The sequence below is a fragment of the Catharus ustulatus genome, chromosome 1 (genome assembly GCF_009819885.2).
Source record: "Catharus ustulatus isolate bCatUst1 chromosome 1, bCatUst1.pri.v2, whole genome shotgun sequence".
In the NCBI taxonomy this organism is placed as follows: Eukaryota; Metazoa; Chordata; class Aves; order Passeriformes; family Turdidae; genus Catharus; species Catharus ustulatus.
The window spans coordinates 110,017,116-110,044,956 of record NC_046221.1 but is presented as its reverse complement, the minus strand read 5'-3'; the positions used below and the strand labels follow the sequence as shown (position 1 = coordinate 110,044,956).

Sequence of the window (27,841 nt, the reverse complement as noted above, 5' to 3'; positions counted from 1 at the left end):
CATTTCCAACAGTTCTAGAGAATTTACAGAAGTGTGAGAAAGCAACACAGGAGTATTTTTTCCCCCTTTACTATTAATATTAGTAACATGAGACTGTTTAGGAAAGTCATTTTGGCAGCTGCACTACCATACGGAAACCTGTAATATTAGGTACTTTAAATTTAATTGCTCTCTTTTACCTGACTTCCTTCTTAATTTCTTTCTTCTCCTAACCAAATTCATCTTTAAAACTGAGTGACTCATCTGCTTCACTGAGAAGAATTCTGTCCCTGCCATACATCTTGTCCTTTAAAAATAAACTATGATGATAAATGCTTCTATTTAATACAAAGCTTCTGAAATAGGAGGTTTTTATTGGACTATCTTCCTCTCGTTTAACAAGAAGCAGTGTTTCTTATGATGTCCCCTCTTTCCATCCCCAAAAATCCTGACTTTCAGGTTACATTGAGAATTTCCCTGTGGTTGCTAACAAGGTTGATCACGTGCCAGGACCTCATTCTCTGCACACAGGAATACAGATTAGTTCAGTCTGACTATGCAGGCAAGCACTGGTCAAGACTTTAACTTAATCTGCTGTGACATGAATAAAGAAACACACTAAATTAGCTGCGTGGAATGATTCAATCACTACAGTCCAATGATCAAATGCCAGCACAGAGCTGCCATAGAAGCTCAGGCCAGTAATGAAACTTTTCTGCTTTAGTGAATCAGTTAGTCTGGGCTTCAGGTCATTCTTTTTAACACTGTTCAAAAGCAGGAACTGAGCCCACCTGGAGAAAGAAGAAAAGGTCTACTACTTCTGTTTGCTGTCTTTTAAATCAAATTAAATGCTTTTACAACAGGTGATAAGAGTTCACTTTTTCAACGTAACCCAAGCTCCATCAGAAAATGGGATCATTTGCCTTTAATCTGCTGGGGTAGCTGCTTGTAAAGCTGCTTTTTAATTTCACATTGCCACAGAACAAACAGAGCAAGCTGCTGCTGAATGTTAGCACAGAGTGTAAGTACTTGAAAGTGCTTCTAGAGAAAGAAATTAGGATGCTAAAATAAGCATCATTTAATTCCAAAGGCTAAAGTTTTGCATCAGGATGTCATACTATAGAAATGAACAACCAACATTTCCAAAATAAAGAAAGCATGTCTGCTAAAATGTTGATAATCTAGCCTAGAATCTCTTCATAAAACATGTGTGAGTGAAGCAACCCAAAAGCTTTAATTTCTTTTTAAAATCATAGCCAACTTTATATTTACAATCACCATGGAGATGTAGCCTAAAGGATCTAATTCCATTTAACTTAGCAGTATCTGGGAGACAAATTGCCTATTTTACCTTCTCCAAATTATCATAAATGTGTTCACAAGTTCTTCAGTGCATTATTTCAAGTTGATATGTTCCCTCAGTAAATACATTTCTCACTTACAGAATTACTTCTGAACATTAAATAAGTAAAAGAAGGTTTTTCTCATTTAGGAACATCAGCTATCAGGACAAATTATGATTAGCTAAATGCTCATGATGTGGAAAGAAAATTTGAATGCCATCCTTATGGATACATCTGTGACCTTTTACAGAAGATGCAGTAACTGGGAAAACTGCATGCTTTAATTTATCAGAATTTTAAATTATTCAGTACACCTCTTTCACCATTAGAAAGACCAGCATTTTAGCACCGTTGAGCTAAACCTTAAATATGTAATGAAACTCAGTTTAATTTGAAGCAGGGAAGATGATATTATATACCAAAACATGGAAGTCTGGGTGAAACTCTGAAAGTCTTTAAATGCTGCTGTGTTATTATTCGTGCAATAGCACATGAATCTGACCGGGACTAGACTGGTTCAAGGCAGGCAGGCTAAAGGCAAATTTGTATCATCAAATTGCAGCTTCTGTTGCAAATGGGGATGACAGTTCCTATCTACTTTACTACTGATTGAGAGCTCCTTACAGTAGCAATACTCATGAACTCTGCTAAATTTAATTTCTATTTCCTTTTGACAACAGGCAGGAAAGCACTCTGTCAGTCAGCTTTTAATATCCATTACTTTCCACACAGCAGAAAGCCATTCCAGATTTTAATTTCTTTTCCGAGGCTATTTCAGGAAACACTCAGGATGGAATAACAAGCTGAATAAACAGCCCTGAATTGCATATGAGGGTTGAGTATGGTAACAAAAGAGAATTGGTGCCAACCAAGGCATCAGTCTTGGCCACATGTTTTTTGGGGGGTAACTTAGAGGGGAGATTAAGAAGTAAACTCAAACTTCTAGCATGACCAAACCCAAAATATGCCTCACCAGGAGTGGTGGCTCCCATCTGGCCAGTGACCATCTAAGAAGGTTTCTTCCTATGGAAAGCAGAATGTGGCAAAACAGGGCAGGAGGAAAGATGCATTCTTGGTCTTACTCAGCAGGATTCTGGGACTCAGTTGGAATGCCTTCCCATACAGGGAAACGACAGAGCATTTCTACTAAGAATTCTAGGTTCTCACTTTCAAGATTCAGCTACCTTAAATGTGCCATGTTTCAGTACCTGATCCTCAGTAGGAATGGCTTTTGCTCATCTTTTCCTTGGGCAATAGACCATTACTGAACAAAAGACATGTCATGGCAGACAGGAAATACAATCTCAGCTTGCCAGAAACAAGGTTCTCCAACATCATTATGACTTCCTTATTGAACCTTAATGCTATATTCACTGTAAGTCTTTGATATCTTTATTACTTACAGCAGTAAATAGCATAAATCTGGACAGCTTTGTAATAGAAATACCACTCTGACAAGCAGTTTCATACCACTGTAGTAGTGCTAGAGGAACTAGTGAAATATATGATCCAAATAGCTGCATACTGTACTTTGATTAACACACAAAAAACATTCACCAGACAAAATTCAAGGCATCCATGAGACATTTCTACAACTCTCTCTTGATTTATAGCAATTGAGGTTTTGACCTAAAGCATTTGAGAGTTGTATGTGACAGAGGATGGGGTTTTACTGTGTAGAAATTGTTACACTGTAATTGACACATGCTCAATGGTGCAGTATTTCTAATTCAGATGTTCTATGTAAACAGCAGATGTAAGATAAAATGAAAGATCTTTAGAATACAGGACTGCCAGCTAAAACCCCTTGTTAGTTCAAGATCTGTCTGGGCTTCTCTCCAGAGTAAGTTTTTAACTATAACCTGAATCATAAACCTGAACCCCACCTTCTTTCTTAATCATTGCATATCTCTCATGAAGCATTAGATAAGTGCAGCCTACCAATGCCCAATATTACTCCTTGTCTATCTCTGAAATATTACTGGGAATACTTACTAGTATATAAAAAAAAAAGGAACATATTTAGAACACTTGCCAATGAGAAAAAAAGAGTAACTTATTTTCTAGGGAGATATTTAACTCTGACCCAGCAATACCAGCACAGAAATTTAGGATTATATCACAAACAATTTTTAAAAAAATTGATTAAAAAAACAAAGCTATGCAAGTTTAATGCCTTTTAAAAGAGGAAATGTATTTAGTTGTTAAGCTAGAATAATGGAATTGACACAATTTGGGTTAATAGACTATTTTTGTGAAGGTCTTATTTTATATGACTATGCAAATTGCTTCTCATCTATCTGCTCCAATTTTTCCCTCTATAAAGACGGATGACAACTATGGTTTGAAAAGCTGAAGTATTGAGCCATCATTCTTACAAGATGAAAAAGCAACACAGCCTTAAAAGATTCGTTATAGAATATCCTTAATCCCTTTGTTTCTTTTTAAACAGGGATGTGTGAGTGCTTTCCTGAATTATAACCTTGAGACTTTTATAAGAAGAGACATTACTGTGTGAGCACTTAGGTTTTTTTTAAATAAACGATCATATTTATATCTTTAGATCATATAAGGGCAAAGAAACTACCAGTTTTTCAACAGAAATATATTTATATAAAATTAAAAAAATCTTAACAGCTCAGACTTTTACTTTTGGGTTGCACAGTACAAATTGATGTGGCCCATATTAAGAAGTAGATATAGCCACAGGTGAAGAGCTCAGACTGCGCATATGGGTGATATGAGTTAACTTCATGCCTACTTTATAATAACAACAGCAAAACAGAATGATAGAATAGTTTGGGTTGGAAGGGTTCTCTAAAGGTGACCTAGTCCAACTCCCCTGCATTGAGCAGGGACATCTTGAACTAGATCAGGCTGCCCAGAGCCCCACCCAACCTGACTTTGAATATTTTCAGAGATGCAATATATATCACTTCTCTGGGCAACTTCTTCCAGTGTTTCACCACTGTCACTGTAAAAATCTACTTCCTGATATTTAGTCTAAATCTACTCTCTTCTAGATTAAAGTTATCCCTTGTCCTGTTTCTATAGGCACTACTAAAAAGGAGTAGCCTTCATCTTTCTTGTAGTGCCCTTTTAGGTAGTGAAAGGCTGCTGTAGGGTCTTCCTGAAGCCTTTTCTTCTCCAGGCTGAACAGCCCCAGCTCTCTCAGCCTGACCTTACAGGAGAGGTGCTGCCACCCTCTGCCCTTCTCTGGGTCCCTCTCCTGGACTTCCTCCAGCAGATCCACATCATTCTTATGCTGGGAATCCCAGACATAGTGTTCCAGGTGGGGTCTCACAAGAGTGGAGGCAGAATCACCTCCTTTGACCTGCTGGTCACACTTCTGATGCAGCCCAGGACACAACTGGCTTTCTGGGCTCCAAGTGCTCACTGCCAGCTCACGTCCATTACAGTTCCCAGCATCCCTAAGTCCTTCTCAGCAGGACTGCTCTCTGCCTCCTCACCTCCCAGCCTGTGTTGAAACTGGGCATTGCACTGATCCAGGCACAGCACCCTGCACTTGTTCTTGATGAACCTTGTGATGTTCACCTGGGCTCGCTTCATGAACCTGTCCACGTCCCTCTGCATCCCATCCCATCCCATCCCATCCCATCCCATCCCATCCCATCCCATCCCATCCCATCCCATCCCATCCCCTGGGTGTGTCAGCTTGCTGACTTTCTGACATAGGAATATCTGTAGAAATAATAGTGATTACAAATGACACGTGCTAGCAACACAGCAGTTTTTCCATAATTTTGCAGCATACTTATGTTATTATGTAGGTTAGCTCTTGCAGCTGTTTCCCTGAAAAGTACATTTACTTAGAGTTACCTGCAGAGTTTTATTTCTTCCTTATACTCCACATTGTCAAATTTCATGTACCTGAACAAAGATGCCACCTAATTCCATTCCTATACCTACTTCTAATTTTGTAATAGTGTCCAGAGCTCTGGGTTTCAGACTGAAGCACTAATATAGCTGTTGTACCCACTGAAAGAAGGTCTCAGTTTTAGTATATGAAGGTCAACACCTATTCTTGAACCCCCACAAATACATGAATCGTCCTGTTGTCTTCTTATTTCCTTCTTATTTCAAAAATAACAAGGAAAGACCAACAACAGCTCTGAATCCTATCAGATATTGGAAGAAGGGAATTCCTGGCTTAGCTTATCAAGCAGACTGTCCAACTAGGTTTTTTTTGTTTTTGGTTTTTTTTTTTTTGGTGAAATTCAGTATTGTTTTCCTTACTTCTCTCTTCTCTACCATATTAACATCCAGAATAACCGTCCACACAGTTCCCTTAGACTCCTTCTCATTACAGTAACTAGGTGTTACTTGATATAATTTACTTTTGTGTTGCATCACTGCAACCACATATTTTATTTTTACTTTTAGAAAGGATTTTTAAATGACTCAGATAATTTCAGTTTCCTGTATTCCTAGCCTTCTCTCTTCTTGAGACTATAAGGCTAAATTTACCTAATGTTTCTACTGAAAGAGCCTAGCTCAGGACTCAGTGCTGCAGTCTGTCAGGTGAAAGGTACATTGAAAAATTCATCTGAGATCCTTAAAACTGTGTCAGAATTACAGAAATACTCTAATGGAATGTGGCAATGATAATTTGTAGCGTTACCAATTTTTGCAAGTATATTTAGAGATTATGTTCAAATAACAGCATTTTCACATGCCTTTATGCATTGTATTCAGAGAAGTCTTCCATTAGCTTAAAGCTATGCCCTAAGCAGATCTCATTCTTCCTGGAAATACATTTGCTGCTTGGTTACACAGTGTGGAAAGTAAGGAAAATGCCACTTCACCTGTGGCCATGAAAATGGGTAGAGTTCTGTAGAGAAAAAACCCTGAAAATAAATGCTGTGATAACACTACAGTACATCTCAATGCCTTCAAAACATTTCATTCATTTCAGCAATCCTTTTGCTCTACTCCATATAAACCATACCTAAATCTACTATAAATCCATATAAATCTATTCTATGTATGACTTGAAAGAATAAATCCCATTCCTGTATGCATCTCATTGAGAACAAAGAATCAAGAGCTGGAAAACTGGTAAGCAATTTAATGCAAAATATGGTAAAATCCAGTCTCTGCAGTTGTACTCAATTTCCATTTCACATAGCAGTGTGCTTGTAACTATCACCAAGGGCAGTCAATGGAAGCCTTTATTGTTAAGAAAAAGGTGACAGGATGCAAGAACTTCGAAAGACTATTTTTTATATGTTTGAAATCTCTCTTACTCCTTGTCAATATCTAAGATCACCAATGTATGCGAAATATTTACATACAATGAAAAATATCTGTCACTTGATATGGAGAAGAGTGCTGGAAGACAGTGGGGAGGGGAATATGGACACAGGCAGAGAGGAGATAAGATGGAGAACAGGAAACATGAGAAAGCCAGGAGTCGAAGCCACAGTGGGCTCAAAGGTTTGGAGAAGAATAAGGATCAAATAGAAAGTAGAAGCAAGTAATAGAGATATTAAATTGGAGAGAGATATGAAAATTTGCTGACTGGGCTATAGGAACAAGCATAGCCTGCAGATTCAGTAAAATGGTTCTTCCTTTCTCTTTGGCACTTGTAAAAAAACTCTGTGAGAACTAAGTGTGGCTCTGGACATCCCAGAAAGACATTAATATACCAGGTCAAGTCCAGCAGAGAGCTACCACAATGACTAGAGGCCTGGAGTAGGTGACATACCAGGAGATTCTGAAATAATTGGTTTCCTTAGTATCAGGAAGAGAAGGCTGTGGGTGGACAGATATTACAAGAGTATTCAATTAATCAGAGAGAAAGTGTAGAGGAGACAGTCTCCACAGTGGTGCTCAATGTAAGGTTGCAAGGCAACAGATACAAACAGTGACAAAGGATATTTTAATTAAATTTCAGGGATAAACTACGGACATTAGTGGCCAAATTCTGGATAAGGTTTACCTAGAAAGGCAGTAGAATCTCTGTTCTTGGAGACCCTTAAAACCTGCCTGTATAAAGGCCTGATCTGCCTATTTAAGATCTATCTTTGTAGATGGCCAAAGGTCCTTTCCTACCTAAGCTGTTCTGTGATTCTGTGAATCTGAAACGAGGATTACACCCTGAGGACACAAAGTGAGAAGATTTCAGATGACTGGCTAGTCATAAGACCATACTCTACAGAGGATAAAAATGAAGAAGATGTTGCAGAATCTCAAGAGTTCTTCCATCATCTGCAAAGGTTCATGACAAAAGATGTGTCTCATCCCCCCTCTAGTGGTTAGTACACATAGGACCAGTCACTGCTAAAATTACTCTGTAAACTCTAGTAGCAAGTACCTCAGGAGTGAAAGATATTTAATGCACATCTGGTTATCAATACATTCTGACACCGTGGAATTAGTGGTGCTTGTTCCCAATTCTTTTTTAAAGTTAGGAAAAGACATGTGACTTAAGATCTTAAGATCTTTCCAGCACTTAAGATCTCTCTCTGTTCCTCATGTCACATTAAATATGTTTTCTCCTGATCTTGAATTAATTTTTTCTTCTATTTTCAAACAATTTTTTGCAAGTTCTGTATTTACACATATATGCAAATATGCAGATTTAGAGGATTATGTGAATGTGCATAGTTTTTGTGGTCATATATATATTTATGTACCTATTTCCTTAGTGGATTAAGTTGATAAAGCATTTCCAAGATCCATTTATTCAGAAAGTGAATTGGTATTTGTGCATTAACAATAATGCAAGAGAAGTCCAGGTATTCAGATTCCAGAAAAATACATCATGCCTCCATTCCTAAGGATTTAAAGAGATATGTACATAAAGCATTAAAAGAAAAAGAGGTTTAAATGTTTTAGTAAAGAATTTTAAGAAATGTGTTACTACCTACTGCATCTTAGAGAAAATAATAAAATCAACATTAAACTTTGCTTTTAAGTGGGAATACTATAAAAATGTTTATTTACAGAGCTGCTGTTCATCGTTCACATATGTGAGATATTAAGGGCACACAGAAATGTACTGACGCAAATTATTCAAATATGATTCTTACAACAAATACAACTAAAGAAGAAAAAAATGTTTAGAATGTATTTGCAAAAAAAAAAAAAAAGTTTAACTACTGGGCAAAAACATATCAATTTCCACATGCATGAGAAAGCCAGAGAAAGATTTAAAAATATTTTGATAATAGCAAATGAAATTAAGTCATTCAAGTCCATAGAAAATTAAATTACTGAAGAAAACATGCAAGTAGTGATAATTTTTATTACACCTCCAGCTATGGTAAAAGACAATTAACATCCTCAGACTGCTTAGCCTCCTGTGCATCTGACAAAAGCTTCCTTGCAGCATAGCAAATATCAGTTCCTTGCTCATGAATCTAGACATGCCTTCATGCAGCTCTTTTGGACAGGCACATGATATCAGTTTTCTAAACAAAGCCTTGCATATTCACAACTGAGAAGCTTAAACTTAGGTGCCAGTAGGTCAAATGGGTTTGCAATGTTTTAAGCATCCCAAGATGTAACAATTTCAACAGGACAAAGCACCTGCCTAAAGCAAATGTGCCAACCATGAGCAAGTGGGGCCATGAACATTTCACTTGGTAGCAGAGAGACGACCCAGTTACAACCAAGGGGACAGAAATCACTTGTTTCTACAGCACGGAATGAAAGAGTATCTTTGACCACCTGCCAGTGCTGATAACCCTACTCTCCTACCTCCAAAACCTGCTACTAATAGTTTGCAGTACTAAAAAAAAAAGTACTAGGGATTTCAGAGAAAACTGTAAAAACTGCAGACAGTGTTACAGCTCTTACTACAGAGAATGGCATTTAACAAAAGGGTGGGAAAAGGCTGCAGGTGGATGCAATATACAAGAGTAGACTTATGGGGCAATATCTTTATGAAGCTGCTTTTGAAACTGCGTCTGTTAATCAATTGTTTTAAATGTATCTGGGTAACTTCCTCTCCAGCAGCAACAACTTATGCTACTCTTGGTCTGACAGTGAAGCCCATACTCTACAATTCAGTCTTGCACACCTGAAAGAAATGTGGAAATGCAGCTTGTATTGGCATCAGAAACCTTGAAAGCTGGCATTCAGACTAAGCTTTACTTAGCAGAAAGTGGAGAGAAACAGCAACATCTGTATCCTCTAAACTGTGAAAATATCTTAAATGGGAAGAAACACTATGCTTTGTGATTGTCCTTTTCTCATCAATACCTATATATATATATATATCTTTATACAATATATATTATATATAGCTAAACAACTAGCTTTGACTAAATTCTTAGCTCAAGTAAAATAAAATTTTACCCAATTTTATTTTCATTTTTCTGATTTAGATACAACTACTGGATTAATCAAGATATAACTAGTTTAGCATCAGCTATAAAAAGGACAAATAAAAGTCCATGCTAGGAGGTAAGTCTGTTCACAAGCATGTAAAAATGAAAAGCATACTAATCAATCCTATTTTAACAGCCATAGCAGCAAGCCAGAACTCCAGTTACAAAAACTGACAGAATAATGCCAGTGCAATGCTGGTGATTTCCAAGGAAAAGGACACTTTTTTCATACTCCTACAGACTCTAGAAAAAGAGTTGGAACAGACAAAGAGAGGAATAAAAAAAACCTGGTAAATAATTACTAATTTGATCAGAATAAAAATATGTTCACTAAACAATATGGTATCCTGAATATCAACAAACACCCTTGAAGATGTAAGTCAGGAAAGTAATTTTACAGATCTGCTGAAAAAAAAGGAACAAGGCATCCTCAAAGCAAAAACTTTACTTCCTTAAAGAAAAAGTTTATGTAACAGGGCACAAAGTGTACATTCCACAGAGAAGCACTTCCTCAAAGATTTTTGTCTTGCATTTTTCTTCTAAAATTGCACAATTTTCCTAACGTTTTACAGTACGAGGATACAAAATTATTCAGATAGCAATTGACTGAGTCACAGATTGTTAAGTATTTGAGGTTATAAAAATGGTTCATTTCCATAAAGTATGATGGTTAATTTAAATACCATAATCTTAAGTTCTGAATTACTGTTCCATTATCAATGATTTATTGAAAACCAACAACTTTACTATTCCATGAACTGATCTTGGTCATTTGTATTACACAGTTTAGGATCAGCTTGGATATACTTGGATATACTGCCAATCCTTTGCAGATGGAACTCTACCAGCTTTCACTGATTCAGCTAATTAGTGCACTAGATAGTATTTATTAAGCCTTTCAGCAAAATGAGCTTGCCTGATCAAATGATACAAAATGAAAAACTGCCCGTGTAGCAAATCACTACACTACTTTTCTCCAAAGTACTGGTTTGGTAAAAACAAGTGCAAAAGTAAATCTGTCAGTGGATTCAATTAATCAATTTGGGAGGTTACAAGCAACATGTCTTACAAGCAACATGTCTTCACTGAGCTTTGTCATTTTACTGATCTGCTGTGGGATTTAAAAAATTCTGTGTAACTATCAGCATAATAATGACCTATAAATAAGGTGAACTAAAATATGACATTATTTGTAGTAAAAATATCTGAAAGGAAAAACCAAAGGGCACAAAATGGAAAGGATAAATTTCTTTCAAGCATTCCTTTAAGAACAGAAATATTGAAAAGTATCTTTTTGAACAGTGAAATTTAAGATAATGATAAGAAAAACAAAGGGACTGGATTTCATTTCATGCTATTCCATATTAATAATTCTCTGAATTTCCCTTGTGGAAAAATGATAACACTCTAATGAAATGATTCATAGCTCTAAACCCTTTTCCTTAGTGAACACGGTGTACATTACCAGGACTTCTAGAAGAGAATGTTTCTCTTGAAGATTTATTATTGTGAGATTATGGTAAGATGATCTGGATGGCTCAGTGTATGAAATCTTGTCATCCTGGCAGAAGTACTTTGATCATCCAAGAGGCAGGCACATATTTGGAAGCAGGCAATAGAGCTCAAATTCTGAAGCTATACAACTGAACAGAGTCTGAACAAGCTCATATTGGCTTGGCAATAAGGAGAAAAGCAGCAGCAAGTGTGAACTACTAACCCCACACCAAGCAATATATGTTGGCACGAGCAGCGGAAAAGGTCTACTTATCTATTTAATTGAAGGAGGCACTGCAATAACAACAGCAAGAAAATGATGTGATCAGGGAGGTAAAGGAAGAAATAAAATAATGCACTCTGACATTTTTAGTGCGGCTGTTAGATGTTTACTTACAAGGAGGAAAAACCCGTTTCCTGTGACCAGTATCAATATACCAGAAAATAACTAAAGTAAAGCACACTTGCTGAGCAAATTTCACATGTGGTATTAAGCACACTAACTTAAAAATATGGTTTTTGCAGATCAAATTTTCAAACCATCCCATGAAAATATTTTCTATCTAGGTCCTGAAACAGAAGGATTAAAAAATAACAACATAAGCTATAGCTTAAATTGTATCTGTCAAAAATTGCAAAGGTAGTGTAATTGATTATATGAAGAGTCACATAAACTGAACCAAATGGCTCAGTTTAGGTTTTATTAGTTAAAAAAACAAACCCAACCAAGCTTTCAGAAAACACAGTGGGTGATAAATGTTTTTACGTGACCCATGGGACAACCCAGAAGCCCCCAGTGGCTTCAGCAGTGAGCCCACTCCCGAGTCACTGGGTGACCCTCTAAGGAAATCCAGTCACCAGCTGGATTTGGACTGCCCAATGCAGTTCACAGACACCGCTCCTACTCTCCCCAGCTGTTCTCTGCCTCACGTTTTTTCCACAAAAGGCTCCATATACACAGCATAATTCTCATGGCAGACTCCCACCTGACTGCAGGCACACTCATGTAGGGTAACACAAGGGAGGGAGGAGTGCAGTGCCAGAGGTCAGTCAGGCTGCACAGAGTGCCTTTCTACCAGAACTCTTCTGGCAGGCAGGTCACAGCATGAACAGCACAGCTTCCCTCCATCCTGGGAGCCTGCACGGCTGAGCACGGACCTGGTCTGAGCACCTTGGCCAGCACACAAGAGATCAGAGACAGAGACTAGCTATGACTGCAGAGAAGCTAAATATATCAGAAGCACAGCTGCAGCTGCAGCCCTAGGTTCATCTTCCAAGCTTCCAGGATCTTGCAGATAAGGGATGCTGAGGTGAAGGAGTGTGCAAGGACATGCACAGGTTGTAAGAGAAGTGCTTAGAGGAGGAGGCAGTTCTGGAGCATTTGCAACCTGGTATGAGTACAGTTTGTACATCAGGGATGAGAAGCAGGGCAAGCAACACAGAGTTAGAGCAGCCGGAAGGTGGGAGGACATGAATTTAGTTGAAGAAGCAGAAATATGGAATGAGGGAGTGGGGACTTGCTGCAGGAATAGCGGAAGATCCTATTTTGGATAGCTACAGGGAATCCATCAGGAAGCTATGGCTCTCAAACACTTTGCGGTAAGAATCAAGACCCAGAAAATTTAGCAGCTCAGTACTTTCTACTATAATTTCTCTCAATGTCACTTTGTACCTGCATTAAACTGTTCTCTCCCTGCCCCACCCTGCTTTACATCCCACACCTCCTCCCAACCTCACTTAGAATAACTTTTCTATACAAACCAGGGAACACACTCCCCAGGGACTTACATACCATATATTCCGGTAATATCAAATAAAATGCAAAATGAAGTGCACAAATTCAAACTGTGAAAGTGGGCTGGTGAAGAAATTGGGCTCCACAGTTGTCCCTGTCTCCAGGACCCCGTGTACTCATCAGTATCCTGGCAGGTGGCAGAAGAGCACCACACCAAAGGAAAATCATAAACCTTGTCACTTCACTCTATGCCATGCATGCGCATCACATGGGCCCCAAATCTGCAGTCCTATCATACAGCTTAATTAATTTCAATGGGATTTAAGTGAATTTTGTTCATTAGTCTGTGCTTCAGGAATTACCCAGGTATGCCATGTAGTAGCAATAGTCCCAAATGCCAATATGTTTGAAAAACTGGTGCTGTCTTAATTATTGCTATTAAAGTCAGTGACTCCACAGTGGTAGCCTTCCAGTACAGTTAAGAGAAACACAGGCTAAACCCCCAGTGCTCAAACTTACTTTCTATGTGAGGGAAGTAATGATTAAAACCCTTTTGAAGATCCCCATCAAAGCCTATTCTGCTATTGATTTATACTGAATGTTAATAATTAAACAGCTGACATATTTCTCATCTTCCTCTCATTGAGACCCTGTAAAAGGTAATCTATTTATATTCCACTCAAGATCTCTAGAGGTTCTTTACTACCTCAGTATCCAGTAAATACTCACAGAGCTTATTATGGAGCAGGACTAATATTTCACTTGAATTGGTAGGAAAATGGCTTCTTTAGCTCCCAACAATAGCTGTTGCTGAATCTGTGAAGTGGGAAGAATCTGTGTGACATGCAAAGAAGCTACCCAATCCCTTGAACAGTTTCTTTAAAAAGGGATTGGACCCAATTCATGAAAAAAAGTATATGTTCAGTGGGTGGTAACTTTGATGCAGTTCTTTTATGTATATGAGGGTTAGCCAGAGTGTCTGAATAAAGAAGGAAGCCAATCTGCTTTTATTCAGGCATAGAACCATGTAGGCTGAATGTGAAAAATAGAAATGGTGTATTAAATGTGATTCTATTATCAAAATTAGAGACTAATTTTCTTGTTAGTACAAATTATGGGAATAGGAGCCCAGCTGAAATGTGTAACACGATGGTGTTCCAGTGATGTCTGTAAATGTGGGTATCAGAACAGAAGTTGCTTTTCCCATAGCCAAGGATTATGTGGATATTCTTGTTTCTGCTACCCTCAGGGAAGAGCTGTGAACACCTGTGAGAGAAATTACTGATTCCTAGTGATGTCCCAGTCCTTCTCGCACCCTTCTCACAGTGGCCCAATGTGTGTAACAAGACTGTGCTTTCCAGAGTCTGCAATAACCATGACATTAAAACCAAACCATGTTAGATATCAAAGGTACATTTTCCCTTCAGCCTATATGTCCTTGTTTATCTCCATTCTGGGGCACAATGCCAGGGGACCAAATGCAGTAGAAAATTCTCATACTTTTCCTAGATCAAATTTACATTTGTAACTCATTACACATCTCATAAAATGAAGAGCTTTTTAAAATTGAAAATCAAACCACCAGTTTCTGCCAGATGAAAAGTAAATTTAAAAAATAATGCAGCAAATTAAGTCACACTTGAAGTTCACAGAGGTTACTGCATTTTATTATAACACAAAAATATGAAGCACCTTCGTCATTAAACCCACTGCTGCAAAGCAAAGAGTCCTTTTCCAGGGATAAGATTTTAGAACAGTTTCTTGATCATTTTTAACTGGATTTCTAGGAAAAATCAGTGAAAAGGATCCAAAAAACTTCAGATATCTGTGCAAGTTATTTTGTTCTGTTTCCATAGAGAGGTAGAAATGAAGACTGCCTGAAAAAGTGGTTTGCATAAACTGATCAACCCAGTATCAGGTAGGAGACTGAACTCTCTTGCAGAGTTTCCATCTTTCAAACCTCTTCAAGAAGTCTTTGCCTCTATTAGTTTTAACGAGGGCTGTGTGACACAAGCATTTGTAAAAAACCAAGGCAGTAAATAATTTTAGTCTAAGTCAGAAAGGGCAAACTATCTGCAGGAAGCAGATCAATAATTTATGACTCTACAAGTAGACTGCCAGTATCACAAGCATGATTTAGACTGCCTGTTACATAAATGACTGATGGAGTTGGGTATAAAATTCCAATTTGCGGTCTGTCCTGAACACAGAATTGCAATCCAAGTATACTCTTTTCTTTTTAAAAAGTGATCTTTTTATGATCTCCATTGAAGCAAGAGTGCAATACACGAAGGTGCATTCCACTTATGGGAGGTCTGTGATGGCCTGAAGTACCTAAAATCATACTCAGTTCAGTAGCAATGTAAGTGGGATATTCAACACATGTAATTTCATCTAGCCACATTAAGACAAGATGTATCATCACTTTTCCATTGGCAGGAAAAGGCACCCAGACATAGCTCAGACTAGATGCACAGTTTTCAGACAGCTTAAAATGTCCAAATCAAATGAGGGAACTAATCTTGCTTGCAATTATTAAGAGCACTGCACCCACCCATAGACAAACATGCTCTGCCACAGGATTTTCAAGACCAGTCACTCTTCTGAGTATTTACCTGGGGTCTCCAGCCTGCACTGACACTCATGATGTTCAAAGCTGTCACATCACCTCTCTAGATCAATGCCATACCTGCATTGACAGCCACCTCATATTTGACAGAAGTGCAGATGGTCTTTCAGGAGAGTTGATGGATAGGCAAAACAGTGAAATTACTTTATCGATCCTTGGGTAAAAGCTTCATTTCCAAAGAAATCTGAAGTTGTTAGCCTGGGTTTTATTCCTCCTGTGTATCCATAGGATATCTAGGATCTTTCAGCACTCTAAACCAGTCAGTGATCCAAGAAAATACTGTGTACTTCTTACATGGCTACAGTGTAAGTGTAGTAAATGAAACAAGCCAAACTACTACTGAGTTAAAGAGTGTCCCTACTGGCTAGAAAGCATTTCAGTTTATACATACCATCTTGGGTTTATTACCTTACATTAATTTTGCCTCAGGCTATTGAGCATGCCTTCTGGCCCATAACAGACCTATTTATCGTGTCATGCAGGGATCTTTACGGTATTAATGACTCTACTCTCAATAGCTAGAATTGTGCTAAAGCAGAAGTACAGGTGGCTAAACAACAGCTGTTATACAAAATCTGATATCTATAAAGCAATACTCAGAATTATACTTCCATGTCAAATTTCTCCACTCCATTCTAACAGGCAGAAAACTACACTGGCAAAAGCTTTTCTCCAAATCAACTGACATGGGTTATCCTACAGAAACCACAGGATGCTCTGTTTCATTAATATTCTTAACAGCTCCCTTAAAAGAATCCTGTTGACATATGGTATTTTTGGGAAATAGGGTCATGGGGGAGGGAACTTCTCCTAAGCCCCATAAATCTCTCTCTCTCCCAAGATTTAGGCAGGCCAAAGGCACTTATGGCTATTTACATAGAAAGCCAAAGCTTACGTATAGTCTCTCAGTTTCTATGGCAGCATAGCTCCTATAAAAACACAGCTTGAAACCACAGCTCTCCAAGCTCACTGGCATCCCCGTGTACTCGCAGACATTCCCTCAGCAGCGAATTTCTCCTCGAAACACGCCAGACTGTGTAAATTAGCGCTGACCCCGCCACTGGCAGAGCGAAGAGCGCAGAACGCTCCCGGTGCGAATGGCCAGCGGTTACTGCCTCTGCCTCCTGCCCTCCTTCCTGCCTCTCTGCAGCATCCTCACTGGCATCACCGAGGGCTTGCTAGGCAAGCAGGGGGAATGGAAAACCATCCCAAAAAGAACACTTTCCTTTCATGTCCTGCCGCATTCTCCTCTCCCTCCAAGCGAACTGAAAAATCCATCACCCAGAAAATTAAGATGGAAAAGACTGAAATCATTGCTGCCTTCACTGTTGCTAAGATTACGCAATAGAAACACCTCCTAGATAATGGGATTTGTCAGCAGCAGCTGAAAAAAATGCCTACTGTGTGATAATATAAAGAAACCAACTACCCATACAAACAGGAAGTGGCTGATGCTATTTTTTTAGTTAATTCAATGCCTGAAGCAAAGCCATATATTAAGGGTAACTAAATAGATAATGTGATCACTTTTAGAGAGTTTACTTAAATTTTACATTGCAATTAAAGTGTCTGCTTTACACAGACACTTGCTTAATCTTCTTACTACTACCTTTTGCCATTCCTAGGAAGAATTGGATTTGCTTTTTTCTACTGGAACACCTAGTTGCAGCCAATAAAAGAGAATACATTCCCTAGGGTATCCAAAAGCATCCTTTATGCTTATTAAAACTTAAATGTAATAATGTTTAAAAATACATTACTTCAATTGAAACTCCAATGGGAAGGATTCTCTCATAGGCTGAAAAAAGAAAAAACATCTGCTTAGGACAAGAATATTCCCCACAAAAAAAAAATTCAAAATTTCTTTATGTAACTTAAGTATCACATCATTATGTGACAGCTTTCTCTTCTGATGCTAAGAGAGCCTTGGATTGGCAGGAGATTTGGAAGTTTTGATTAACAACCTACTGGAGCACTTGGCAATGTGCCTGGGTATTTCGGATTACTGCTGCTATAGAAACTCCCCTGGGTGACTGCGCTGCTTTTCTTTTTCTCACATTTCTGAAATGTTGGTCTTCAATTTTTTTTTTTTTGTCCTTTTGCAGTTTGTTCCACTTAGTAGCAATTGCTGCACTACTGTTCTACTCTTACTCAGTGAATAGTGCAGCTACACAAACAGCTATCATTATAGATAACAGGAATCATAAAAGAGTTTGCCATATGCCTTGTCAGCTGGCCAAACTGATGACACTATTCTTTTAGAGCAGTCTGGGTAGCTCATAGGAAGTATATGCATTTCAGGAAGCTGGCAATTAATTCCTTTTCTCTGAGTATAAAACTAGTTAACAGACTGTAAGAGTAGATTATCTACGAGTTTAATACTATAAATTGCCATGTAAAATTTGTAATTCTAACCTATCCAAGGGTGAACGGGGTAATGACTAAAAAATCAAACAAAATAATTAATTTTTGTGAGATATTCCCTCCTTTTACTTCACTTTTTCAGTTCTCTTCTTGGGATAATCTAAACTGTTCTAATATGGTGGGAATAAGCTGTCTTTCTCCAGCACCACTAGAGGTGGCCAGACTTAAGGGGGAGTAGGAGCAGGACCACAAGCAATTGCTACTCAGTGGAAAAGAGTACTAAACAGTGAAGTGACACAGAGTGTAGTGTCTGACTGCTGCCCTGAGCATCTGACTAGCCTGCATCACAAAGTTAACATTAGCAACACCAAAAGCCTACCCAGGCCATCATCAGTGAAGTGGCTGAGTCTTCTGTACACACCAGCCCATCCATGCCCACAGCTGCAATCATGGTCCCAAAGATGCTCCATTTTTAGCATGGACACACATGGACACCTTGTGCTGAGCCCTGGCCGTGCACAATGCAGGCACTTGTGTCCCTCTACCTGTCCCCTTGAGAGGAGGCCAGCCACTGCCTAATCTGTGTCACTTGTTCCTGGTGCCCTGCCTGCCAGAGACTGCTCCCCATGAGAACAGGCTACAAGTGGGATAAGCTGGTTCAGCAGTGACAACATATTTCTTGGCATCTTATCCGTGCAGATACAGACAAAATCTGACCTGATGGGGCACAGCAGGGCCCTACAGCTCCTGCAGCAATGGATGAGCTGCCCCTACCAGAGTAGCTCATGCAACTCACACCATGCTCCAGGGGCTCCCAGGAAACAAGGGATACTGTGAGACTCTACAGGAGTAATGAACTGCCTTCAGCTGAGCTCAGGAGAGATGCCAAGTGTCCTTCCTGAAAGGGGAGACCCAAACACAGTGCACAACACAGATATGCAGATGAGTGACATGTGGCAATAAAGAAACAGAGTCAAATAAGTCACATTGGTACGTGGAAATCCTTGCTTGGGAGATTTTCTTGTTAGCTGCCCATCTATGCGGGTTCAAAGCAGGTAAACTGCTGAGTAACTTCAGTTCTCAAGGTCCATGAAAGCAGCCTCCAGAGAGCAAATAACATCTAGCAAATGGGTTTAAAGCTAGCAAGTGATTTAAAGTAAAGCACACAAAATGTGCTTTTTGCATTCTCACAAAGTAGAGCCATCAGAGACTCGATTGCACTGGGTTTCACCTGTTTGGAAGATTGCTAGCTTTTACCTTGTCCTCTAGAACTTAGAATTACTTACATGAGAAACAAGTTGCTAGAACCACAGTTCTGAAAAGAGCCTTCTAAATATTGCTACAGCCCGTCATACCCATTTCATAGCTGTTGGAGCTTGCTGAGAGCCTGAAGCAGAAACTGAGAGAAAGATAAGTGTAAATCATCTCTACTATTTACAGACAGTATCCAGGCAAAATCCGAACCAGAATAATTCAGAAATTGATTTTTTATCTACTTCACTGATCAAAGCTTAGAAAGAAATGGGGCATTGGATCATCAAGGCCCTTATCAGTTGCTATTATGAGAAAGAAGATATATTATGATTGCAAATCTGACAAACATACAGTCAAAACATCTTAAAATGAGAAATTACAGAAATGTTCTCAAGTAAGTTAAAGGTGAAAGTAAGAGCCAGAAGGGTTTTAGCAAAAAACCCCCAACAAACTCCAACCCACAAACATACATGCAATTCTAAGGAGATGCCTCCTGTGCTGCATAATCCCATTGAAAATTCCATTTATGTCCCCTCTTGGCCTTTCACTAGTATGCTCAAAACCATCTAAGACTAGTCTGCTAACCATCTTGGCAGCAATCTCTAGAGGTCATCTGGTCCAAGCACCCATCTCAAAGCCAGTCCAGCCAAGTCCTGCATATCTCCAGGATGGAGATTTCCTGAGCCTCACAGCACATTTGCTCTCATGATTTTACTCCAGTCATTTCCCCAAATGCCTTCTCTTTGGCCACATTTTCTATCTCCTCTGTATGCCTCAGGTAGTGAAGACAGCAGTGATGGTTGCCATCATCCATCCCTTTTTAATGCTGTACAAACCCAGTTCTCTCAGCCTCACCCTGCATAACCTCAGATGTTCTCCAGCCCCATGACCACTTTGGTAGCTCTCTGCTGCACTCAACTCAGCACATCAGGGAATTTCTTTTAGCAGAAAACTCCAAACTGGTTGCAGCTCTGCTAATGTGTTCTCCCAAATACCTAGCAGAGGGGAAGGAAGGCATTGCTGGTAGCAGTGCTGGGACATGACTGCCCGTGTGCTGCAAGAACACATTGCAGATTCACCCACAAATGCCTCCAGAAGCAACCAAGCTGCTTGCTAGCCAGCTGGCCTGCCATTCTGCTGTTGTGCAGGGTTATCCCAGCCCACACACAGGGCTTTGCATTTTCTTCTGCAATGAAACATTCATGATCTTTCAGTGTGGTCTGGGTTATTTCAGCCTTCTCCAGACTACTTAGCTTTGAAGGAATATAATTACGTGTTGCCATCTATTCTTTGAAACCATGGGTGAGGTAGATGACTAGAGAAAACTACCAACTTTTCCTGTAATTACTAATGCAAAATTTAGAAGAAAGGCTTCAAGTCCAAACAAAGCTGTAAAATAAAATTTAAAAAGCAATATAAAGAAATAATATGAATTACTAGCAAAATGTTCCTCTGTGTTGCCTTTACAGTTCAAACCTTAAAAATGGCAGCCTAAGTAATATCTAGCAGCACTACTTTCCAGGAAGAATATGCTTCACTTTTAAAATGTTCAAGAATAAACATTTAAATTTATTTTCATAAGGAAAAGGAAAAAAAAAAGATGTTGACACTGGGTTCTGAGCACTTTTAGAGTTTCATATTTTCTGCTTTCCTCCCATCACATTTCTAGTCCTCAAATGATATCATATCACAGCTTATTTCTGAATCAGAAAAAAGGGAGAATCCATCTCAGGACTCATAACCTTCCTTCCATTGTGGCTGAGGTTTTTAATTTCCACAAATACAAAGAAGATGCAAAATATCCACATATCACAACCTAAACAAGCCACAATCCCAGAGAATCCACAACACCCCCCCATTAATCGGATGATCCAGGAAAAGGAATCATAAATAAGAATCTGCTCCTGGACATTTTCACGGCAAAGAATCAAACTTTCCCAATGCTTGAACCACTCAGACTAAAGCCATTTATTTGAGACCAGGAGTCACCATAGAAATGGGGAGAGATAACATTACAGTCAATTACTAGAAACAGCCCAATATTCAGGAGGTACTTAAGGAGCTTTATGAAACAACAGACCACAAGGTATTTACATCTCCAGAGGAGAACTGGAGATACTCCCCTGTCTCTCTCACAAATCTCATTAATAATTTCAAGTGGAGTGGTGTAGCAGTGGTGTCTCTGCTCCTCCTTTGCAGTCACCATACCACCACTCCATTCCCACATACTCCTGATAAAATCCTGCCTTCCTGCTCCTCCTTGCAAGGGAACTGTGGCTACGCAATAACAATTTACCTCTCCATTTTAGTCTTCCCTTTTCCTTCTTTTTCCTTCCACCCTCCAATCTGGTTATTTTTGGACTGCCAGTTGGGATTATTGCTTTTTCCCTGCTAAAATAAAAACAAACAACAGTTACACTTCAGTTTCTGGGCTTAAGCATGAGATCTGTCTCAAACATTAAACAGTCACATTTTCTTGCCTGAGGTGCAATGCTATCTCCTATGACACTGACTAAAGCAAGCCTTGCAACTAAAAGCAGATTCTGTTTCTGAATTCACAAGCACACTTTTCCGACTTCCCCAGTAACTACCCATCTGCAATCCTGAGCAGCACTGCATCCTGAGAATTCAGCACTGGCTGACATCTGCACACTCTTAGAGACTGAAAAAATTAGTCTTTCTGAGCTGAACTACAACTGTAATTCAAAATACACATGGCTAAAAAAGAATATTTATGACCCAAAACACCCCTTCTATTTGGCACATCATCCTAATTTCAGACCACACTGTAGTATATTTTGCTTTTTTCTAAGCACCTTGAGGCTTACTACTTAAAGATGGTCTATTTGGAAGGAATTTAGCATCTACAAAATAATAGACAATGCAATAGCATAAATTTCCCACCTCTGAATAAAGGTCTCAAGTAAAAGAACATTACGCTTTTCTGGGAAGCAAAGGCCAAAATTCCCCACATCCCAATCTTATAATGTCACAATGAAGCCCCAGGTAGCATCAGTCTTAAGGTGTGTAATAGCAAACGTTCCTCAAATTAAATAAATATAATATGAAGTATTATTCAAATACTTATTTTCCTTTTTTTTTTCTCTGCATTAGAATAATTTCAACTATATGATGAGTTTTCCAGAACCTGGAGAAAATATTTTTACTGTGTAAAATTCAGTATGGCAAACAGCTGACAAGAACTGAGTGAAGAGACTTGCAATTTTGATTAAAATCATTGCTTTCCCACTCTGGACAAGACAGCAGTGTGTATATACCTCTATTTTCCAGATTTTCCATATACTGGGTATGGAGGGTTAAATTGGGTGAACTTCTGAGTTGTCCAAAATGCAAACTGGGTGTGCTGGCTTCCCTTCTGCAAGGCTGGGTCACTCTGTCCTTCAAGAGGGGTTATGGAATACCTGGCAAAAATACTTTTTCGTTTTCAGGATAGTAGGCAAAATGAAGTCTACATAAAGTATATTTTCAGCAGGGTGAGGCTCAAGGGAATCACAGGAATGAGAACTGCTTTAGAAGGTGGTGGAAAAAATGAGCATGCTGAAAACACACGGGGAGAGGATGAGAAAATCTAACAAACATCGTGAAGCACAGCAATGGTACCTCACCTTTCTGAAAAGGATTCTGCCAATAAAGTACCTGACATTAACTTAGAAAATACACCTCTTATGAGGTCGAGGAGTCCCAAAATTAGGCAGAGAAATTATGCAGTCACAGTTAGGGTCACTTCACAAGCCAGACATCAGAACTTTCAGATGGAACAAAGTGAGCAACAAAGCAGCAAAGTGAGTGGCTCAACACAGAGAAGTTTTAGACTGCCAGCTGTTAACGTGAATATATCTACAGTGTTACTGGAAATACTTTAAAAACTAGCATTAATATCTAATGTGAATGAAGAGGAAGATGTGACCTATACTGTTGGGCTGAGTTCTCCTGGAACACTATATGCACAGAGATGTTAGCAATCACTCAGTAAGCAGATTGATTAGAGAGAGGAATTTTCACTCTTTTAATGACTTTAACACCAGATTTTGTGCCATTTCCCTCTGGAATACACATAATTCCTCTTCACAGGTGTTTTGCAGGCCCTACCAGGCACTATCATATCCCTGTAGAAGTAACATAACCTCTGTCAGTGTGCATAAAAAAATGTTTGCAAATTTTGATATACTCAATATATTTGTGCAACTACTGACTGCTTACTTAGTCATACTTACTATTCTGTCTTGATGGTAGCTTTGTTACAGGGACGTTTCCCAGTCGGACTGCACTGAAGAATTAATTCCAATAATCTAGATAAGTACCTGGCATAGTATTCCAGATTGTTGTAAATATCAAATTTCTGTTCTCCAGCTGTGTTTTCAAAAGGTTAGTTGAATTAAAAGTCACACAGTTTTTATCATACTTAAAGTTTATGAAAAATTTGTATTTTCATTTCTACTCTGTCCTAGGTCTGGCCAGGACAGGGTTAATTTTTGCAGTTGGAGGGAGCATGGTTAGGATTTGGAGGTTATTCTGCAACACCTCACATAATTTTCCAGGGATAGAGGAAGAGATGGCATGACATTGAGGGGAGCGTGGTCAGGTATTTTGGGGGTTTCCATGGAAGGGTGTGAGCAATCACAGGTGAATTGTTTGTCTTTTTTTCTTATACTAATACTTTTATTAGTATTGTTGCTGTTGCTGTTCTTTTATCTCATTGCTGTCTCCAGTAAAGTGTTCTTATCTCAACCCATGGTCTTCATTTATTGTGCCTCCAATTCTACTCTCCAGCCTGGCATGGTAGGAGGTGGGGGGAAGATCGAGTTATTAATAAGCACCTGGTTTGGATGGTTTCAGTGGGAATACTAAATTGGGGAATATCATTCCTAAACCATGACATAGAATTTCCATTCCTAGGTTTACAAGACCTGTGGTAGGTATCCACATTTAGATATTTTCACCATATTCAAAGTTTACCAAAAGATCTGATCCCTTTAAATTTAACTACTGTTATCAGAAAATTAAGCTGATATTTATAACTAGAAGTGAACTCAGATACAAATCCACACAGCCCAGCAAGATATATGCAATGGCTGCAGTCTCTGGAAGCAGTGTGGATATCTTCATAGGACTTGTTAGCTCAGGTACCAAATTGCTCAGAAAAGTCACATTTGAGTTCTGTTTCCAGTCATGACAGTGTAAGCATCTGCTCAGCCAGAGTTTGTAACTCTATTCTAAAAAATTTCATCAGTAAGATGAAAATTTCATCTAGCAAATTTCATCATGTCTCCTTTTCCATTCTCTCTTTCTTAATCAAAAGAGAGAATAGAATCAGCTTCAGGCACCGAAGGTTTGGGGGTTTTTTTGATAGAGAATAGCAAGAAAAAAAATTCCTGAATCTTTGCCAACTAGTGCCTCAAGTAGGCACCTGTAACTTGCAAGTGAGCTGTCATGAACAAAAAGGCAATACCCATCACTGCTATGCTGAAATAGGATGCCCCAAATTTGGGGTCAGAAATAAATCAAAAGCAAGCATGGAGGTTACCAAGACTAAGAAATAAGTCCCCAAAATAACTTCAGAGAGGTTAGTAAAAAAAGGTCTGAAAAGGTATGAGACACCATACTCTTGTTTCTGTAAGCTAACTGTGCCCTCTGTTGATCATTATAATACTCCTTATAGCGACAGGACAACACATTTTCCCAATGATCTTGTTTTGTTCAGGACACTTTGTTGTGTCTAGTCAATGAAATGTAACTGCACAGATAAAGAGCAGGAAATAGTACCCTTTCTTTACATTATGATGAGCTTGGGAAAATGCAGAATGAACAGGGAATACTAAAGAGTTATTTAATGGTTAAAACCACCAAAACAGTCCCCCCAAAATTCCTACATTCTAACTTTGTAATTCCTATGTGAAAACAAATTAGAGCAAACAGAAAAATTCAAACCTTTTATAGATACTTAGTAGCCTGAACAAGACTTTTGATTTAATTTGACCAAACACTCAGAACCGAGGAAGCCAGTGGCATCATTGCTTTGACTGTGCAATGCCAAATAATTTGGACTATAATGGAACTGAAAATAATTTACACACACACTCCAGTATTCTCACAGACATAAAAATACAACTGGTATATAATTCCTATGCCTCAGATCCACGGTTTAAATATCATGTTAACTTATCTGCATTGAAATTGCCGCTAGTGATGCTACATGCTTGTGTTTATTTTCCTTTTTCTAAAAGTACTTTGGAAGGGATAAAGGGATCTTAACAGCTCTCCAGTGTATTCCCACACCTGTTAACTGTCCCTGAAGAAGTAAAGAGGATGATAATTTCACTTCCACTGACTCCACCATGAGGTACACAATTTTCTCCTAGGCGTGCTAGAAAATAATTAAAATTGAAGCACATTCCTTTCTAAAAGTATTTACAGAATTTTGATTATTACCTAACAGCTTCTGCCAGTTTTTCCAAACAGCTCAAAGTCTCAACACCAACCACTGGTTGAGTTTCTTCGATGTTCAGATAGAGTGGCCTTCTTTGTTCAGGTTGACAACGACTACAAATGTAAGAGCCCCTCTTCACCTCCCCACCAGAAACTCTGCTGGTTGCAGTCCACACACACAGACTGTGGTGGCTGATACGCTGTAGAAGACTCTATCAACATTCTTAAAAAAGCTGCCTGAAAATCTCCATTCCTTTTCTGAAACATCTCTGTGGGGGGAAGGGTAGATCAGACCACTATCATTAAAATGCTGACAATTCAAAGTTCTGTGAATATATTTCAGAAATTAGTTTCATAAGGGAATAAAGACATTCTGTATGCTGTAGAAGATGTATTCCTTTGCTGTCATCCACTGCTAACATTTCCTTTTTGATCTGTCTAACAAAACTTCTTTCCACTGATGTCTTACATACATGTCTTACCTTTTACTGGAAGGTTTTGCTCTTTGGGGGTTGATGTTTTGCTTTATCTTCCAAGTACTCTGTTATGAACTTTATATTTACCCTACAGGCTACTTTTCCTCTAACTGTTTGGTTTGAGGTTTTTTTAAAGAACATATCTCTGGGACTGTCTTCTGCTATGTTGTCATCTTGCAGATATTTATTTGAAATTACATGAATCTTCAACTTTGGAATGGAATCTGCTGAGTCTAAATTACTGTATGCTGATGATAAAATGATACTTCTTCTGCCAACATCTGTTCTTGTAGCCTATTAGATTTTATCAGTCTTATGTCAATTCATAACCTTTCACAATACCTCCAACATTGGAAGCAAAATCTTCCTTTCTCCATAAAATTCTATCCCTTTCAGATATTTTTTCCCCTATGAACATTTATTAGTGTTTTTCTCCCTTTGCTGACGTTTTTCATATTGCAGTTAGGAAGTTCCTTCCTCTAGAGATTTCTATTTAGCCTTACTCATGACTGCAAAACCAGAAACCCTATCATCACTCCAAAGCAAGATCGAACATGACGGAAATGCTTTCACTGTCCCAAAAGCCCTGTATGCTGCTACTGTGCATGTAAGGATAAAAAGTTTGTTGATGCATTTTCAATTTTGGAAAAGACTTATTGTTTCTCAAAATGGTCCCTCAAGAAACAGTTTATTGAACTAGGCATTCCAAAAGGCTTAAGTGGCAATAATATATGTGTAGTCAAAAGAACTTTGAAATGAGGGAGTGGAGATCTGAACACATAATATGTATCACCTGATATATCATCTAATAAAAAGCAAATAACTAAAACACCCATTTTTAGCATTTTACAACAAAAGTTGTATACAATTTGGACTATATGTCACACTACTATGGAGGTCAGGTCACAATTCTTCATTCTCCATCTTACTACTAGCTCAATAAATGTTATCAAGAAAATTTCGGAATAATTATATTTAGTTCAGCCATGTGTTTATGAGAACTAATATCTAACTTCTAATTTTTAAAGGTGCCTGTTGATATTTTTATGTTTATTTTTATTTTAATTTTTTATTTTAAATAGGAATTTGTACACACACAATGACATTACCAGTTCTGCCTGTGTGGCCACATGCAGATTCTAAAACATCGGAAGCATTTGCTCAATATCCTCCTAGAACCAAGAGGTATGAGGACAAACTGACCCTAATCCATCTGAATAATGCTGAACACATATTAAAAAAAAAATAATCTTAATTCGGAAACTTGAAGAGATTACAATATCTTGGCTACAACCCTCATAGTGGAAAGTACTGCACTGCTCTCCAGTCTGCAGTCAATACCTTAGTTTTAAGAAGTGTGTTACGGTGTCGTCTGGAAAACCATTTCTGCATTGAGTAGGCAGCTTGAACAATATGTATTCTAAACTAAATTATGTCACTTTAACCTAGAGAGAAATACCAGTGCTTTGGACACAGAAATCAAGCACACTGCTGTCCTAATACTGTGATTAATGCTGTGAGCTACACCCTGCCTAGTCTTCCTAATCTCTGGGCTTTCTAATTTACAGCAGAGATGGATAGGCTATCAGTGGGGAATTATGAGGATTACTAGCTGTTTATCTCTCCTTTGCAGAGACACTTTGCTGCTTATAGAATTACCATAAACCCTCCAGCTACAGTGCCACTTCTATACTTACACAGAAGTTTAGATACCTATTGGGCATAAAATGTTTTGATAGTCAATATATTAGAAAATGTTAGAG

The 27,841-nt window shown here is 38.5% G+C and overlaps 1 protein-coding gene across 6 annotated transcripts in view; it reads right to left on the bottom strand.

Moving 5' to 3' along the window:
* DLGAP1 (DLG associated protein 1) overlaps positions 1 to 27,841 on the bottom strand; it is a 405,081-nt gene that overhangs the window by 272,818 nt on the left and 104,422 nt on the right. Inside the window, exons 1-2 of one of the 6 annotated variants that reach the window (XM_033057068.2) lie at positions 22,434 to 22,454; positions 21,452 to 21,546 (exon numbers count right to left, since the gene is read on the bottom strand). The exons of 3 other annotated variants lie outside the window; for them this stretch is intronic. The gene's annotated coding sequence lies outside the window, so the exon portion shown is untranslated. Of the gene's footprint in view, positions 1 to 21,451; positions 21,547 to 22,433; positions 22,455 to 27,841 lie in introns of those variants that run through there. 2 more of the 6 variants (XM_033057058.1, XM_033057071.1) reach the window with 2 other exon arrangements.